The following is a 20,249-nucleotide window of genomic DNA, read 5'->3' as shown; positions in this document are numbered from 1 at the left end:
TTATTCATTTTGCTTTGTTGCTGTCTCCTGCGTTAGGGAGGTAGCGCAAGGAAACAATCGAAAGAATGGTCCAACCCACCCACATACACATGTACATACATGCACGTCCACACACGCAAATATACACACCAATACATCTCAACGTATACATATAAGTACACACAGAGACATATACATATTAAAACATGTGCATAATTCATACTGTCTGCCTTTATTTATTCCCATCAACACCCCGTCACACATTGAATAACAACCCCTTCCCTTTCATGAGCGCGAAGTAACGCTGGGAAAAGACAACAAAGGCCACATTCGTTCACACTCAGTCTCTAGCTGTCATGTAATAATGCACCAAAACCCCAGCTCCCTTTCCACCTCCAGGCCCCGCAGAACTTTCCATGGTTTACCCAAGACGCTTCACATGCCGTGGTTCAATCCATTGACAGCATGTCGACCCCGGTATACCACATCGTTCCAGTTCACTCTATTCCTTGCACGCCTTTCACCCTCCTGCATGTTCAGGCCCCGAACACTCAAAGTCTTTTTTACTTCATCTTTCCACCTTCAGTTGGGTCTCCCACTTTCTCGTTCCCTTCACCTCTGACACATATATCCTCTTGGTCAGTCTTTCCTCACTCGTTCTCTCCATGTGACCAAACTATTTTAAAACACCCTCTTCTGCTCTCTCAACCATACTTTTTTATTACCACACATCTCTCTTACCCTTTCATTACTTACTCGATCAAACCACCTCACACCAAATATTGTCCTCAAACATCTCATTTCCAGCACATCCACCCTCCTGCGCACAACTCTATCCATAACCCACGCCTCGCAACCATACAACATTGTTGGAACCACTATTCCTTCAAACATACCCATTTTTGCTTTCCGAGATAATGTTCTCGACTTGCACACATTCTTCAAGGCTCCCAGAATTTTCTCCTCCACCCCCACCCTATGATTCGCTTCCGCTTCCATGGTTCCATCCGCTGCCAAATCCACTCCAAGATATCTAAAACACTTCACTTCCTCCAGTTTTTCTCCATTCAAACTTACCTCCCAATTGACTTGACCCTCAACCCTACTGTACCTAATAACCTTGCTCTTATTCACATTTACTCTTAACTTTCTTCTTCCACTCACTCTACCAAACTCAGTCACCAGCTTTTGCAGTTTCTCACATGAATCAGCCACCAGCGCTGTATCATCAGCAAACAACAACTCACTCACTTCACAAGTTTTCTCATGCACAACAGACTGCATACTTGCTCCTCTTTCCAAAACTCTTGCATTCACCTCCCTAACAACCCCATCCATAAACAAATTAGCAACCATAGAGACATCACACATCCCTGCCGCAAACCTACATTCACTGAGAACCAATCACTTTCCTCTCTTCCTACACGTACACATGCCTTACATCCTCGATAAAAACTTTTCACTGCTTCTAACAACTTGCCTCCCACACCATATATTCTTAATACCTTCCACAGAGCCTCTGTATCAACTCTATCGTATGCCTTCTCCAGATCCATAAGTGCTACATACAATTCCATTTGCTTTTCTAAGTATTTGTCACATTACTTGACTACGAGGTGACACGAAGCATTCAGACAAGAATGCCGGACTTTCAAGATATCCAAAGTTATCCACCGCCTAGACAGCCAGATCGTCCAATGAGATTACCCCATCTTGTATTTTGCTAAACTGGTGGTGGTGGTTGGGGGGAGTTGGGGTGATGAAGAGGCAAGACCCATTCGGACAACTGAGGTAGCGGGAAGCAAGTAGTGTCATCCTGTTTCTCTGCCGCGGTGCAGGATCTTGGCTATCTAAGGCACTAACATGCACACGAGAGGGACTCTCTCTGGCCATGTCAGCGGACAGGCTCTGCCAGCGGGCAGAGTTGGACAGAAAACCAGCCGACCTTAAAGTCCCAAGTGCTGCCAAGAAAGGCACCAGTACATAGATCGTTCAAGCCGGTTCCCATGGGGTTTTAGAGATGCTCTCCCAACCTGTGTCACACTGAGGAGGCCACATGGGTGGGGCTCTGTGTTGTGCCACAGTGCGGGATCTATGCAGACACAGAAGACACACAGTAACACTAGTACTGTTCCCCAATCAGACACACGGAACGGGCCGCCTACACGCAAGGGTCCTTGTTGTACTGCCGTACAACATTCAACAACAACAGCTACAGGTCAATTCTCAGGTAACTTTTACAACCAAGTCTGGTATGGTCCAGTGCCCGGGGGGTCAGATTAAGACGGTGAACCCAAAACAGATGAAGAACTATCTCCCGCTGCTGCACATGGAGACATTAAAAGTGATACTTCAAACATACATACTAACTGTAAATAAAAGGCAAATTCAATTCAGAGATCAACTCCAAAGCAAATGAGTTTAGTGTACACAAATTCCCAGAGCATAATTATGAAACGCAATGAACTTATATCATAGCCAGTTACCGAAAAACGGAACATTATTGCCATCTGAGAAACGTGGGTAGACTCTTAGAATAAACACTTGATCGCCGAGTTAACAATACCCAGATTCAAACAATTTACGAAAGATCCCTCATACAGGGTGGTTGGTGGAGTTTTGATGTATAATGACACAAATATAAGTGCTATTAAGATAAGCAAATTAGACGCATGCACTTACGACTTTACTGACGGGCTCAAAAGTAAACTGCCTCTCGGTGTTATTTACAGATTTCCTAAGCAAAAACAAGTTTACGATAAGATGCTATATAATGAAATAAAAACTATAGTATACAGTAAAGAGGTTATAGTAGTAGGAGATTTCAACGGTCCATACATAAAATGGAATTCCTTAACACGTGACCAGGAGGGAACGAGATTAACGGAACTGATCGAAGATGCTTTTCTAAAACAGTAAGTTATAAAACCAACTAGAGGTAAAAACATTCTTGATCTTGTCCTCACCAGTGACATAAACTTTATCAACTCTTGCGAAGGAAGCGAGAGTTTGTCAAACAGCTGTCACAGTTTGTTTAGATTAGAGATTGATTTAGATTTTGAAATATAAAACAACAGATTCTTAATTCCAGATTACAGTCGAGAAAATTTTGAAACATTAGACGCGAAATTCGCAGTATCAATTGGACAGAACTTGTTGACGTTTACACAGTAGAGGAAATATGGACTAATTCTAAAAGCACACTACTCAAGATTAAATAAGCAAATTCCGCGAATTACTAGGAGGACTTGCAATATTTCAAAACCATTATAGATTAATAGAGAACAGAAGGACTAATTTCCCAAAAGAAGAAAAGATATAAGAAATTCAAATCAATGGGGACCGATGGAAAACACTAGAAATTCATCAAATTCCAAAAAGAGTGTAAGGCTATACGACAGATTAAACGCGAGGAAGAAAAGAGAATTTCCTTGAAAGTTAAGAATAACCCTAAGGAATTCTTCAAATATCTAAGACAAAGGAAGACAGTAACAGAAGGAATCGGAACACAACGAAACGAACTCGACACACTAACTCCTGACGACAAGGATATGGCTACCATACTAAATCATTCCTTTCACTCAGTATTCGTAATTAAAGAAACATCTCGAATTCCGCAACCAGTGAAAGTGTTTCCAGGATCTGATGAAAAAGAGTGGAAGGTTAGAAAAGTAAAGAGCTCTGAGTACATGATACCTGAACCAATTTCACCCTAACAAACTAAAAGGCCCAGATAATTTAGCCCCAAGATTTTTAAAAGAGATCACGAGAAAGCTGATATGGCCCCATAACAAAGTATTCAACATATCTCTATCGGATGGTCAAGTGCCAATTGACTGGAAACTAGCAAATGCTACTCCTATATATAAAAAAGGAAACAAAAACTGTGCCATGAACTACCGGCCAATTAGTCTAACGTAAGTGTTAGGTAAAACGATGGAAAAAATAATACGAGATAAGATTGCAAATCATATCGGACAACAAACACGTTTTCTGCAAGAGAAGATCCTGCCTGACGAATTTGGTGGAATTTTCAAGTGCTATTTATCAGAATTGGGACGAAAAAGTACCGTCTGATGTGATATATTTAGATTTCCAAAAGGCCTTCGATTAATTTCATCATAAGAGACGTTTACAAAACTCAAAGCTCACGTAATCGGTGAAGAACTTTGTATATGGATCTGAGACTGGCTTACCGGAAGAAAGCAGCGTTTACTATTAAACGACGAATCCTCAGATTTGCTAGACGTAACAAGTTGTGTGCCACATGGACCGGCAATAGTTCCAATTCTTTTCTTAATATACCCTAATGACCTAGAACTCCGTCTCATATCGAAGATTTCCAAATTTTCTGACGATACTAAAATAGGAGGTAGAGCTATAGACAGGCGGGACAGCGAAGTAATTCAAAGAGAACTTAACTTACTAGCAGAGTGGTCAGACAGATGGCAAATGAGGTTTAATGTCGACAAGTGTGAAGTTATGCAATTTGGAGACAAGAATATACGTTGCGACTGCAAACTATTCGGAAACTCTCTAAGGTGAATGAAAAAAAAGGACCTTGGAGTTGTCATTAGCAACAACCTGAAGTCCACTAAACAGTGTCAAGCAGCAAGCAAAAAAGGCAACCAAATGTTAGGTCTTATAGACAGGAGCATAGATTACAAGACAACAGAAACCATTCTCACCTTTTCTAATTCTCTAGTAAGACCGCACCTTGAATATGCAGTCCAGTTTTGGTCCCAAAACTATGAAAAAGACTAGGGAAAATTAGAGCAAGTACAAAGACGCGCGAGAAAATTGATCCCATCTCTTAGAAATCTGGCATACGAAGAAAGGCTAAAACGATTGGTTCTCTTCTCCCCTGAAAAACGTAGACTTCTCATCGACTTGATCCATGGACTCAAATTTCTGAACAAGTTTGATAAATTGAATCATGAAATCTTTTCGAAATACAAGAAAGTACAGTTAACAGGAAAAATGGAGTAAAACTCAAGGCTGAAAGATGTAATACTGACGTGGGAAAAAGCTTCTTTTCCTATAGATGTGTTGAGCACTGGAATAAGTTACCGTCAGACGTAGTGAATGTTAGACTGCAAATACCTTCAAAAGCTGTTTATACAGATATATCATAGATACAGGCATACTCTGACATAAACGTCAGAAATAAACTGTAAGAACGACAGCGGTAACGGGACAGCAGAAGGCTAACGTGCAGCAGGGGGAAGTCACTGATAGCTTAAAAAACTGCTGAGCTGAATTACAGTTTCTTGTCAAGTTAAACTCCATTCTTTATTTTACCAGACAACCCAATTGTAGGCCAATCAGGCGTTCTATATTCTATATACAGTAGGTTTTTCTGAGTTTATTTCTTTTATGCAGGTAATTTGTGTTTTACATTTCATATCCAAGATTTGTGGCTGTTTTTTCTCTGTTTTTTGAGGATTCCTGATGACGCCTCTGTGAAGGCGAAAGACTGAAATAAAACGGATAATTTTGGACAACTGATGTTTGAGCACCAGCCTTCTCACCAATAGACATGACTTGCTAGCCTTAATAGAAAAGAAAAATCCATACATCGCGGAGCCATGCACTTCTCAGTATCTAGGCGTTCATATTGCATTCCAACGATTTAGTTATTCAGTTACTACCCTCGCCAACAACTATTTCGAAAGAAAAGTATCTATTGGCGACAGTGCAAAATTTTCCGGCTTTCGATTAGCTTATACGAGGTAAGAGACCGTAATGAATAATGTATAATTCATCTGTTTTGAGTCACTTGATCCCGTCATATATTTCAGTTTCAAATGAGAATCATTAATTTTTGTCTTTTGTAGCAAAGGTGTTTTCGTAAGGTGTAGTTTATACGTAAAGTCCACGTGTGCCTGCAGCTGCTGCTGACCTCATCATTCGTCATGCCCGCCACCCACACCCTCCCTACAGGTCCCCTGAACGCGAGTATAAGACCAAACGCCAGAACCCTCACACCTCAAACCTCACGTCGTGACCGACCGCTAGAGGAACGACTAGTGCTCCCGCTACAAGGTAAAGTAGAACATTTATTGTCACTTACCGAGAATGTTATGGTGAACTGCGTTATGAGCGTTCGACGTGCCACTTAAACTCTTGCACAGGGTTCTGTTACCACCAAAGATTGAACCCTTTTAACAGTGCTGTACGCTTTATTTTCATTTCTTGATGTTGTATCACGAAGAAACGTCCTCTCTGAGTCCAGGTCTGCTCCTCTTTTTTCAAGGCTTTTGGTCAAGCAATTGCCATGGTCTTGGATATTCCTAAGACCTCTTGGCAATAATGGTGTCTGTCAGAAATCTGTCCTGTAATTTACTCTCCATGAACGATCTTTCCTCTTTAACCTCGAATTCTATTCACTCCTTCGCAGATGATTTTGCTCAACATTCTTCAGCTTTCTTTCCCTGCCCTCCTCTCTTACTTGCACTGAAATTATTTCTCTTCATACTTTGGAGATGTACAGTTTCTCGGAGACGAGAATCTAAAACGTAGATATATGAATATTGTGCAAAATCTCCATTTCTACCCACATAAGTGTCTAAATCTCACTCGTTTTACTAATGAACTTTAGAACAATAATATTCTCCCTAAAATATCATAAGCATATTTGGCATAACCCTGTCTTCCAGTTTTTCCTGGACATCCAATATCAACACGTCTGCTTCCCCAAGACTGGTGGTGATGCGTAGGTTTCATAATCTTATTTCCTGTGGGCAGCTGTTCTTTATCTACAAAGGTTTTATTCAACCCAAGTTGGAACACTGCTTACGTATCTTGGATCGCTTCTCCTTCATACCTCTCATGGTAAGAATGGAATTAATAGCCTTTTACCTGATGAACATTCCAGATATAATCTCTCTTCAACCTTCCCTTTCCGTCCACCGTAGCGTTTCTGCCGTCTCTCTGTTTTAAAGAAAATATTTCGGCCAGTGCTCTTGTGAGATATTGTGTGAACCAGTTACTAATGTTTGGACCTATAGCACACGATTGGCTGCTGTTTCCCATGGCCTCTTTTGTCTTCCTATGAAATTATCATCTTTAAGAGAGATGATCTAGTACAATATCTCGCCAGCTACTTTTAGAGCAGCTCAATAGGTAGTAGGCTGTTGACATCAGCCGCCCAGGGTCCTGACTGAGGAGCATTAATGAAGTGCCCATAACCATCTTGCACCTTCCATGTTAGGACTGTTGGTCTTAATTCCTGTCTCATCAGAACGGGACAACCGTGGGTAATTCTGCCATCTTCTTGCAAGTACCATACACCTACCCAAACCTCACTTATTTTCTTCATATCAGTTCTTTTGCAGTTTCTTGTCTGCACAATTTGTTTCAAACATAATCATGATTGAGTCCAACAAATCGGTGACCCATAGTCCCCGGCATTAGAGGTGCTAATAATTTCCGGGTATCCACTTGACTGTACTGCCAATTAGAGGAAGAGCTCAGATAGTAGCAATACCGGCTCCTCCAACGACCCTTTATTCTCTGATAGAATTGCCTCTGATTATATTCCCTATACCATGGTGTCTCCAGTGACCTCTCCTCCGTAGAACACCATATGGCTAGTACCTCTCAAAATATCTTACTTCTCTCTTAGGCCAAATGATGTTCTAATTAGCTCTTTTTTTCTTATCAATTTATAGTCTCCAATCACTATTTCGGTTCACGCCCCTTGGACCTTAATGTCATCTGTCAAAATTACGTAGGATGTTTACAGAATCCCTTTAGAAGTTGTAACATGTTTTAAATTGTACAAACTGGCAATGATCTTTACGTTAGACTTAACATTTGTTAACACTCAGTCTCTAGTTGTCATGTGTAATGCACTGAAACCACAGCTCCCTATACACATTCAAGCCCCACAGATTCTCCATGGTTTACCCCAGACGTTTCACATGCCCTGGATCAGTACATTCTATTCCTTACACGCCACTCACCCTCCTGTATGTTCAGATCCCGATCGCTCAAAATGATTTTCTCTCCATCCCTCCATTCCAATTTGATTTCTCGTTCCTCCTTGTTCCCTCCACCTCTGACACATACGCCCTCTTTGTCAATCGTTCCTCACTCATTCTCTCCATACGTCCAAACCATTTCAACACACCATCTTCTGCTCTCTCAATCACACTCGTTCTATTTCAATACATTTCTCACCCTGTCATCATTTACTCGATGAAACCACCTCGCACCACATATTGTCTTCAAACATTTAATTTCCAACACACACACCCTCCTCGGTACAACCCTATATATAGCCCATGCCTCGTAACCATATAATATTGTTGGAAGTACTATTCCTTTAAACACACTCATTTTTGCTCTCTGAGATAACGTTCTTTCCTTCAACATATACTGCATCGTTCCCAGAACCTTCGACCCCTCCCCCATGTGACTCACTTCCGCTACCATGGATCCATTCGACGCTAAGTCCACTCCCAGATATCTAAAACACTTCACTTCCTATAATTTTTCTCCAGTCAAATTTACATCTCAATTAACTTGTCCCTCAACCTTACGGAACCTAATAACCTTACTCTTATTTTCATCTACCCTGAACTCTCTCCTTTCACACACTTTTCAAAACTCAGTCACTAACTTCTGCAGTTTCTTGCTCGAATCACCCACCAGAGCTGTATAACAACTGACTCACTTCCCTGGCTCTCTCTTACCCAACAGACTGCATACTCGCCCCTCTCTCCAAAACTCTTGCATTTACCTCCTTAACCACAATATCCATGAACTAATCAAACAACCATGGGGACATAACATCCTTGCTGCTGACCTACTTTCACTGGAAGCCAGTCACTCTCCTCTCTTCCTACTCGTATAAATGGATTACATCCTTGGTAAAAACATTTTCACTTCTTTTAGCAGCTTAACTCCCATATCATATACACCTCAGTCCTTCCACAAAACATCTCGATCAACCCTATCATAGGACTTCTCAAGATCCATAAGTGCTACATACAAATCCATCTGTTTTTCTAAGTATTTCTCACACATTCTTTAAAGTAAACACCTAATACACATATCCTTTACGACTTCTAAAACCACGCTGCTCTTCCCCAGTCTGATGTTTTGTACATGCCTTCACCCTCTAAATCATTACCTTTCAATGCAACATCCCTGAAATACTCAAGACACTTATGTCTTTGTGGTTTGAACACTCACCTTTATCGCCTTTGCCTTTGTGCAATGGCACTGCATGCATTCCGCCAATCCTCAGGAACTTCATGATTCATATATAGAATTAATATCTCATAGAAAATCAAAAACTCAGTCACTCTCTTTCTCAATAAATTCTACTGCAATACCATCCAAACCCGCAACCGTACTGAATTTCATCTACCGCAAAGGTTTCACTACCTCTTCTCTCTTAACCATGCCATTGTCTCTGACCGTCTCACTAGGCACACCAACCCGACATAAACACCCTACATCTGCCACTCTGTCATCATTCAAACTCAACAAACCCTCAAGATACTCACTCCATCTCTTTCTTACTTCATCACTACATGTTTTCACTTTCCCCTTGCTCCTTTAACGTTACCTCGGTAACGCGGGAATTGCCAAAAAAAAAAAAAAAAAGAATATATATATATATATATATATATATATATATATATATATATATATATATATATATATATATATATATATATATATATATATATATATATATATAATTTTTTTTTTTTTTTTTTTCCAAAAGAAGGAACAGAGGGGGCCAGGTGAGGATATTCCGAAAAAGGCCCAGTCCTCTGTTCTTAACGCTACCTCGCTAATGCGGGAAATGGCGAATAGTTTGAAAAAAAAAAAAAAAATATATATATATATATATATATATATATATATATATATATATATGTATATATGTATATATATATATATATATATATATATATATATATATATATATATATATATATATATATATATATATATATATATATATATATATATATATATATATATATATATATATATATATATATATATATATATATATATATATATATATATATATATATATATATATATATATATATATATATATATATATATATATATATATATATATATATATATATATATATATATATGTATATATATATATATATATATATATATATATATATATATATATATATATATATATATATATATATATATATATATATATATATATGAATTAGAAAGGATCACAATTTTGCGCGTGATCAAGTCTATTCCTATGAGTTCACTGGGAAAATGAAACACGATAAGTTCCCAAGTGCACTTTCGTGTAATAATCACATCATCAGGGGAGACACAAGAGAGAAGTATAACAGTCAGTTGATAAATAACGAAGAGATGTAGCTAGGACACCATTTGGTAAACATGCGATTGTCCTTGACAGAAAACGAGCGTATCGTAAACTTATGTTGACAATATGGTGAATTATTTAAAAATCTTATCAACAATAAAGTTATCCAATTCGTATAGACCATCACTAATATTAAGATTATAATTATTTGTGGACTTAATAATAGAATATTCAATGATATCTCTCCTGCTAATAGAGTTATAGTTAATAAGTAAGATGGCATTATAGTATTATTGTTGCTAAAGGCAACATTTATATTAAAGGATTCAAGCAACATGGGACGTAAAATGAAATTATTATTAAAAGGAAGAATTAAAAGATTCTTGGTGTCAGTAGAAGGTTTGGGCTCAACCCTATTCAATTATTTCTTTGCTAACTTAAGGAATTTTTCAATGAAAGATCTATGGTACTTTAACTTGAATCCAATAGAATACATCTTCTGAAACTTATCATCAATGTAATCTGGACTGCAAATCCGTTGTTGTCCAGTCCAGAGTATATTGGTGATGAGTTTCAGAAGATATATTCTATTGCATCTAAATTAAAGTACCCTAGATCTTTCCTTGATAAATCCCTTAAGTTAGCAAAATCATTTTATAGAGTTGAGCCCAAACCTCCCATTGACACCATGACTCGTTTAGTTTTCCCTTTTAATGATTTTACTTTACTTCCCATGCTGCTTAAATCCTTTAATGTAAATGTTGCCGTCAGCACCAATAATACAATAAAGAATATCTTAATCAGAAACTAACCAGAAAACTCTCCTGGGTACACCTATAAAGTGCCATGTAGAAATTGTGATAAGCTTTATGTTGAGACTTAAGCAACATGAATATAGTATAAGGACGGGACAAGAATCAAATGTCTTGTTTAGTCATTTTAAAAACTATGATCATTGTATTGGCTGGAGTAATGCCATCTCAGTTATAAACTTTAACTCTATTACCATGAGAAACATCACTGAATCTTCCATAATTAAATGCACATTCAGTCATAATCATAATACTTGTGAGGGTATATACAAATTGGATACTTTATTGTTGATAAGATTTGTAAAAAATTCACCTTCTTGACCACATAATAAGTTTATGATATACTGGTTGTCTGTCAAGGACAATGGCATGTTTACCAAATGATGTCCTAGCTATGTCTCTTCGTTGTAATATCTACTGACTGATATATTTCTCTCCCGTGTCTTCCCTGAAGATGTGATTATTACAAGAAAGTACACTTAGAAACTTACCGTGTTTCATTTTACAAGAGAACTCATAGGAATATACTTGATCACGTGCAAAATTGTGATATTTTCATTTATATATATATATATATATATATATATATATATATATATATATATATATATATATATATATATATATATATATTGGAAAGGATCACAATTTTGCGCGTGATCAAGATATTCCTATGAGTCCACTGGGAAAATGAAACTCGAAAAGTTCCCAAGTGCACTTTCGTATGATAATCACATCATCAGGGGAGACACAAGAGAGAAATATAACAGTCAGTTGATATACATCGTAGAGACGAAGCTAGAACGCCATTTGGTAAACATGTGATTGTGATTGTGATTGTATATCAACTGACTTACATTTCTCTCTTGTATCTCCCCTGATGATGTGATTATTACACGAAAGTGAACTTGGGAACTTTTCGTGTTTCATTTTCCCCGTGGACTCATAGGAAAATATATATATATATATATATATATATATATATATATATATATATATATATATATATATATATATATATATATATATATATATATATATCTTTCTTTTTTCTTTCAAACTATTCGCCATTTCCCGCGTCAGAGAGGTAGCGTTAAGAACAGAGAACTGGGCCTTTGAGGGAATATCCTCACCTGGCCCCCTTCTCTGTTCCTTCATTTGGAAAATTAAAAAAGAAAAGAAATAATGAGAGGGGAGGATATCCAGCCCCCCGCTCCCATATATATATATATATATATATATATATATATATATATATATATATATATATATTTGGTATATATATATATATATATATATATATATATATATATATATATATATATATATATATATATATATATATATATATATATATATATATATATATATATATATATATATATATATATATATATATATATATATATATATATATATATATATATATATATATATACCAAATATATATATATATATATATATATATATATATATATATATATATATATATATATATATATATATATATATATATATATATATATACATATATATATATATGTATTTATTTCATTTTATTCTATTTTGCTTTGTCGCTGTCTCCCGCGTTAGCGAGGTAGCGCAAGAAAACAGACGAAAGAATGGCCCAACCAGTGCACATACACATGTATATACATACACGTCCACACACGCAACTACACATACCTATACATCTCAATGTATACATATATATAAACACACAGACATATGCATTTATACACATGTACATAATTCATACTGTCTGCCTTTATGTGTTCCCATCGCCACCTCGCCACACATGGAATAACAAACCCCTCCCCCCTCATGTGTGCGAGGTAGCGCTAGGAAAAGACACCAAAGGCCCCATTCGTTCACACTCAGTCTCTAGCTGTCATGTAATAATGCACCGAAACCACAGCTCCCTTTCCATATCCAGGCCCCACACACTTTCAATGGTTCACCCCAGATGCTTCACATGCCCTGGTTCAATCCATTGACAGCACGTCGACCTCGGTATACCACATCGCTCCAATTCACTTTATTCCTTGCATGCCTTTCACCCTCCTGCATGTGCAGGCCCCGATCACTCAAAATCTTTTTCACTCCATCTTTCCACCTCCAATTTGGTCTCCCACTTCCCCTCGTTCCCTCCACCTCTGACACATATATCCTCTTGGTCAATCTTTCCTCACTCATTCTCTCCATGTGACCAAACTATTTCAAAACACCCCCTTCTGCTCTCTCAACCACCCTCTTTTTATTTCCACACATCTCTCTTACCCTTACATCACTTACTCGATCAAACCACTTCACACCACATATTGTCCTCAAACATCTCATCTCCAGCACATCTACCCTCCTGCGCACAACTCTATCCATAGCCCACGCCTCGCAACCATACAACATTGTTGGAACCACTATTCCTTCAAACATACACATTTTTGCTTTCCGAGATAATGTTCTCGACTTCCAAACATTCTTCAAGGCTCCCAGAATTTTCGCCCCCTCCCCCACCTTATGATTCACCTCCGCTTCCATGGTTCCTTCCGCTGCCAGATCCACTCCCAGATATCTAAAACACTTTACTTCCTCCAGTTTTTCTCCATTCAAACTCACCTCCCAATTGACTTGACCCTCAACCCTACTGTACCTAATAGCCTTGCTCTTATTCACATTTACTCTTAACTTTCTTCTTTCACACACTTTACCAAACTCAGTCACCAGCTTCCGCAGTTTCTTACATGAATCAGCCACCAGCGCTGTATCATCAGCGAACAACAACTGACTCACTTCCCCAAGCTTTCTCATCGACAATTGACTGCATACTCACCTCCCTAACAACCCCATCCATAAACAAATTAAACAACCATGGAGACATCACACACCCCTGCCGCAAACCTACATTCACTTAGAACCAATCACTTTCCTCTCTTCCTACCCGTACACATGTCTTACATCCTCGATAAAAACTTTTCACTGCTTCTAACAACTTGCCTCCCACACCATATATTCTTAAAACCTTCCACAGAGCATTTCTATCAACTCTATCATATGCCTTCTCCAGATCCATAAATGCTACATACAAATCCATTTGTTTTTCTAAGTATTTCTCAGATACATTCTTCAAAGCAAACACCTGATTCACACATCCTCTACCACTTCTGAAACCACACTGCTCTTCCCCAATCTGATGCTCTGTACATGCCTTCACCCTCTCAGTCAATACCCTCCCATATAATTTACCAGGAATACTCAACAAACTTATACATCTGTAATTTGAGCACTCACTCTTATCCCCTTTGCCTTTGTACAATGGCACTATGCAAGCATTCCGCCAATCCTCAGGCACCTCACCATGAGTCATACATACATTAGATAACCTTACCAACCAGTCAACAATACAGTCACCCCCTTTTTTAATAAATTCCACTGCAATACCATCCAAACCTGCTGCCTTGCCGGCTTTCATCTTCTGTAAAGCTTTTACTACCTCTTCTCTATTTACCAAATCATTTTCCCTAATCCTCTCACTTTGCACACCACCTCGACCAAAACACCCTACTTCTGCCACTGTATCATCAAACACTCAACAAGCCTTCAAAATACTCACTCCATCTCTTTCTCACATCACCACTAGTTGTTATCACCTCCCCATTAGCCCCCTTCACTGAAGTTCCCATTTGCTCCCTTGTCTTACTCACTTTATTTACCTCCTTCCAAAACATCTTTTCATTCTCCCTAAAATTTAATGATACTCTCTCACCCCAACTCTCATTTGCCCTCTTTTTCACCTCTTGCACCTTTCTCTTGACCTCCTGCCTCTTTCTTTTATACATCTCCCACTCATTTGCACCCTTTCCTTGCAAAAATCGTTCAAATGACTCTCTCTTCTCTTTCACTAATAATCTTACTTCTTCATCCCACCACTCACTACCCTTTCTAATCAACCCACCTCCCACGCTTCTCATGCCACAAGCATCTTTTGCGCAAGCCATCACTGCTTCCATAAATACATCCCATTCCTCCCTCACTCACCTTACCTCCTTTGTTCTCGCCTTTTTCTATTATGTACTCAGTCTCTCCTGGTACTTCCTCACACAAGTCTCCTTCCCAAGCTCACTTACTCTCACCACTCTCTTCACCCCAATATTCTCTCTTCTTTTCTGAAAACCCCCATGAATCTTCACCTTCGCCTCCACAAGATAATGATCAGACATCCCTCCAGTTGCACCTCTCTGCACATTAACATCCAAAAGTCTCTCTTTCGCGCGTCTATTAATTAACACGTAATCCAATAACGCTCTTTGGCCATCTCTCCTACTTACATACGTATACTTATGTATATCTCGCTTTTTAAACCAGGTATTCCCAATCACCAGTCCTTTTTCAGCAAACAAATCTACAAGCTCTTCACCATTTCCATTTACAGCACTGAACACTCCATGTATACCAATTATTCCCTCAACTGCCACATTATTCACCTTTGCATTCAAATCACCCATCACTATAACCCGGTCTTGTGCATCAAAACCACTAACACACTCATTCAGCTGCTCCCAAAACACTTGCCTCTCATGATCTTTCTTCTCATGCCCAGGTGCATATGCACCAATAATCACCCATCTCTCTCCATCAACTTTCAGTTTTACCCATATCAATCTCGAGTTTACTTTCTTACACTCTATCACATTCTCCAACAACTCCTGATTCAGGAGTACTGCTACTCCTTCCCTTGCTCTTGTCCTCTCACTAACCCCTGACTTTACTCCCAAGACATTCCCAAACCACTCTTCCCCTTTACCCTTGAGCTTCGTTTCACTCAGCGCCAAAGCATCCAGGTTCCTTTCCTCAACCATAATACCTATCTCTCCTTTTTTCTCATCTTGGTTACATCCACACACATTTAGACACCGCAATCTGAGCCTTCGAGGAAGATGAGCACTCCTCGCGTGACTCCTTCTTCTGTTTCCCCTTTTAGAAAGTTAAAATACAAGGAGGGGAGGGTTTCTGGCCCCCCGCTCCCGTTCCCTTTAGTCGCCTTCTACGACACGTGAGGAATGCGTGGGAAGTATTGTTTCTCCCGTATCCCCAGGGATAACATATATATATATATATATATATATATATATATATATATATATATATATATATATATATATATATATATATATATATATATATATATATTTATTTATTTATTTATTTATTTATTATACTTTGTTGCTGTCTCCCGCGTTTGCGAGGTAGCGCAAGGAAACAGACGTAAGAAATGCCCCCCCCCATACACATGTATATACATACGTCCACACACGCAAATATACATACCTACACAGCTTTCCATGGTTTACCCCAAACGCTTCACATGCCTTGATTCAATCCACTGACAGCACGTCAACCCCGGTATACCACATCGCTCCAAATCACTCTATTCCTTGCCCTCCTTTCACCCTCGTGCATGTTCAGGCCCCGATCACACAAAATCCCTTTCACTCCATCTTTCCACCTCCAATTTGGTCTCCCTCTTCTCCTCGTTCCCTCCACCTCCGACACATATATCCTCTTGGTCAATCTTTCCTCACTCATTCTCTCCATGTGCCCAAACCACTTCAAAACACCCTCTTCTGCTCTCTCAACCACGCTCTTTTTATTTCCACACATCTCTCTTACCCTTACGTTACTCACTCGATCAAACCACCTCACACCACACATTGTCCTCAAACATCTCATTTCCAGCACATCCATCCTCCTGCGCACAACTCTATCCATAGCCCACGCCTCGCAACCATACAACATTGTTGGAACCACTATTCCTTCAAACATACCCATTTTTGCTTTCCGAGGTTATGTTCTCGACTTCCACACATTCTTCAAGGCCCCCAGAATTTTCGCCCCCTCCCCCACCCTATGAACCATATATATATATATATATATATTCCTGAGAATCCATAGGGAAAATGAAACGCTATAAGTTCCCTAGTGCACTTTCGTGTAATTATCACATCGTGAGGGGAGACAAAAACCAGAAATATAATAGTCAGTTGATATACAATGAAGAGACGAAGCTCTGTCCAAGACAGACAACGAACGTTCATAGACTTATCATTTTACAAATTTTATCAACAATAAAGTTATCTTATTTGTATAGACCATCACTAATATTAAGATTATGATTCTTTGTGTATTCAATAATAGAAGATTTAATGATATTTCTCGTGGCAATAGAGTTAGAGTTGATGATTAGATGGCATTCTCCAGTCAATACAATTATCATAGTTTTTAACGCGATTAAGCAAGGAATTTGACTCTTGTTCCGTTCGTATACTATATATATGTTGCTTAAGTCTAACAGAAAAATCCTTACTTGTCTGCCCAACATAAAACTTATCAGAATTTCTGCATGTCACTTTATAGATACACCGAGGAGAATTTTCTGGTGAATAACTTATCAAGATATTGTCTATGGTATTACTGTTGTTAAAGGCAACATTTATATAAAAGGATTTAAGCAACATGGGAAGTAAAGTAAGATCATTATTAAAAGGGAGAACTAAAAGATTCTTGGTGTCAATAGGAGGTCAATTCTATAAAATGATTCCTTTGCTAACTTAATGGACTTATCAATGAAAGATCTAGGGTATTTTAACTTAGATCCAATAGAATATATCTTCTCAAATGCATCATCAATATACTCTGCACTGTAAATACGTAATGCCCTTAGGAACATAGAGTGAAATGATGATATTTCAAATCTGTCTGTGCTGAGTATCAATGGATGTATGAGCATACATTGGTAGGTTTTCTCTATATGCTAAACTTGAGCTTATTTCCTTGCCTATGGATCATGCATTCTAAATATGGTAACATTGCATTGTTTTATTTTACTACAGTAAATTTGATGGAAGGTACTAATTTGTTAAGTAAGGGAAGAAATATTCGTAAATTTTCATTTGTTGGCCAAACACAAAGAACTTCATCTACATATCTGAACCAAATTACATTAGAAGGTAAGATATCCTTTAGTAATTTTGTTTCAATAAATTCCATATAAAGATTACTTAGTACAGGTGAAAGAGGGTTACCCATTGCCATAACATATTTTTGAGCCTACTAATCTCAAATGAAATGGAATACACAGTTTTTTATACACAATTTTATCAGTTCAATGAAAGAGACTGAAACAGGTAAATGATTATCATCGAAGACATCAAACAGATATTCAAAAGGTCATCGGCTGGAGCTTTTGTGAAAAGTGAGGAAACATCAAAGCTAACTAGTTTGAAATCAAAATCAACAGTGATATTGTTAAGCTTGTTGATTATATCTACATTGTTCATGATATTACAAGGGCTTGATAAAGAAACTAACTATTTTGACATTTTATATGTAATGGAGCCTACTGAACTCACTATAGGTTTTGCTGGAAAATTTTGTTTTTGTGTTTTGATAAGTCCATTCATATATGGCAATGAGGGGGAGAAGATGACAAACATTTGATAAGAGAACCACTACCTTTCAATAACAACTTCATTTCTTTATTGAAATGGGAATTAACTGCTCCTAGGGATTCTTACTGAGTTTAGAGTATGTTGTGTCATCATTTAAAAGATCATACATTTTAGATAGATAGTTACTTTTGTCTAAAATCACAACAGTGTTAGCCTGATCAGCTTTAGTAATATGTATATCATTGTCTTTCTTTAAGGTGTTAATAGCTCTTATAAGTCTTTTAGGGCAATTACGTTCCACTGGTTATGACAAACTGGTATACACTAAACCCTTATAGATATTAATTTCATCATTAGATAAACTACTGTATTTCTCTTAATTGCAAAAAGAATTTGTGACATCAACACAGCTCCCTTCCCTGTTTGAGCACACAAAACTCAGTCTATAGCATAAGGAACAAAAGGAACCTTTATCTAGTTGTTTATTGGACAGGTTTATCAGAAAAGAGGGGTTTGTGTTCTTTCTTCAGTAGCTGTTTTTGATAAGATGGTCCAACTTACAATTTAGTTTCATTTGTAACCTATTGCATTAATTCTGGTTCTTCCAATATGTCGGTATTGCCATTTGAAAGAAACGTTTCTTCTCTCTTGTAATACGAAAAGCCTCTTCCATTTCAATCTTCTTTAATTCAATGTGTTTCTTTAACACATTGGAATTGTACAAATATTCGACCAGAGCTGCAACAATCGTTGACGTAGGACAGATCTTGGCATCACTTCTTCATCAAGGCATTTCCTAAGGAGTCCAAATCGTAACTTCAGTTAGTGGGCATTGATTAACAATTTGGAGAAAGCAGTAACGAAAGGAGAAAATCTAGGACAGATTGCAGAGAAATAATAGAAGAGCTGTGTGGAGTCCCTGTTGGAAAGGATCACAATTATGCGTGTGATCAAGTATATTCCTAAGAGTTCACGGGGAAAATGAGACACGATAAGTTCCCAGGTGCAATTTCGTGTAATAATCACTTCATCAGGGGAGACAGAAGAGAGAAATATAACAGTTGATATACAACGAAGAGACGAAGCTAGGAATCCATTTGGTAAATATGCGATTGTCCAAGACAGACAAGAGTTCATAAATTTATCATTTTACAAATTTCATCTACAATAAAGTTATCTAATTTGTATAGACCATCACTAATATTAAGATTATAATTCTCAGTGTATTCAATGATAGAAGATTCAATATTTCTCGTGGTAATAGAGTTAGAGTTAATAACTGAGATAGCATTACTCCAGTCAATACAATGATCATAGTTTTTAACGTGATTAAACAAGGCATCTGATTCTTGTCCCGTTCTTATTCTTGTCCCGTTCTTATTCTTTTCCCTTTCTTATAGCTGTGTTGATGTCACAAAATTTTTTGCAAATCAAAGAAATACAGCAATCTATCTAACGATGAAATTAATATCTGTAAGGGTTTAGTGTATGCCAGTTTGTCAAAGCCAGTGGGACCTAATTGCCCTAAAAGATTTGTAAGAGCTATTAACACCTTGAAAAAAGACAATGATATGCATATTACTAAAGCAGATAAGGCGAAAAGTGATGTGATTTTAGACAAAAGTAGCAATTTATTTAAAATGAATGATCTTTTAAATGATGACACAACATATTCTA

At 37.7% G+C, this 20,249-nt stretch overlaps 1 protein-coding gene across 1 annotated transcript in view; it reads left to right on the top strand.

Moving 5' to 3' along the window:
* Window positions 1–5,869: 5,869 nt before the first annotated feature.
* LOC139746990 (chymotrypsin-like elastase family member 2A) overlaps window positions 5,870–20,249 on the top strand; it is a 59,436-nt gene continuing 45,056 nt past the window's right edge. Inside the window, exon 1 of the mRNA XM_071658698.1 lies at window positions 5,870–6,024. The gene's annotated coding sequence lies outside the window, so the exon portion shown is untranslated. The remainder of the gene's footprint in view (window positions 6,025–20,249) is intronic.

This window comes from Panulirus ornatus, chromosome 67 (assembly GCF_036320965.1).
Source record: "Panulirus ornatus isolate Po-2019 chromosome 67, ASM3632096v1, whole genome shotgun sequence".
Taxonomy (NCBI): domain Eukaryota; kingdom Metazoa; phylum Arthropoda; class Malacostraca; order Decapoda; family Palinuridae; genus Panulirus; species Panulirus ornatus.
This window is presented reverse-complemented; position numbering and strand designations above follow the sequence as displayed.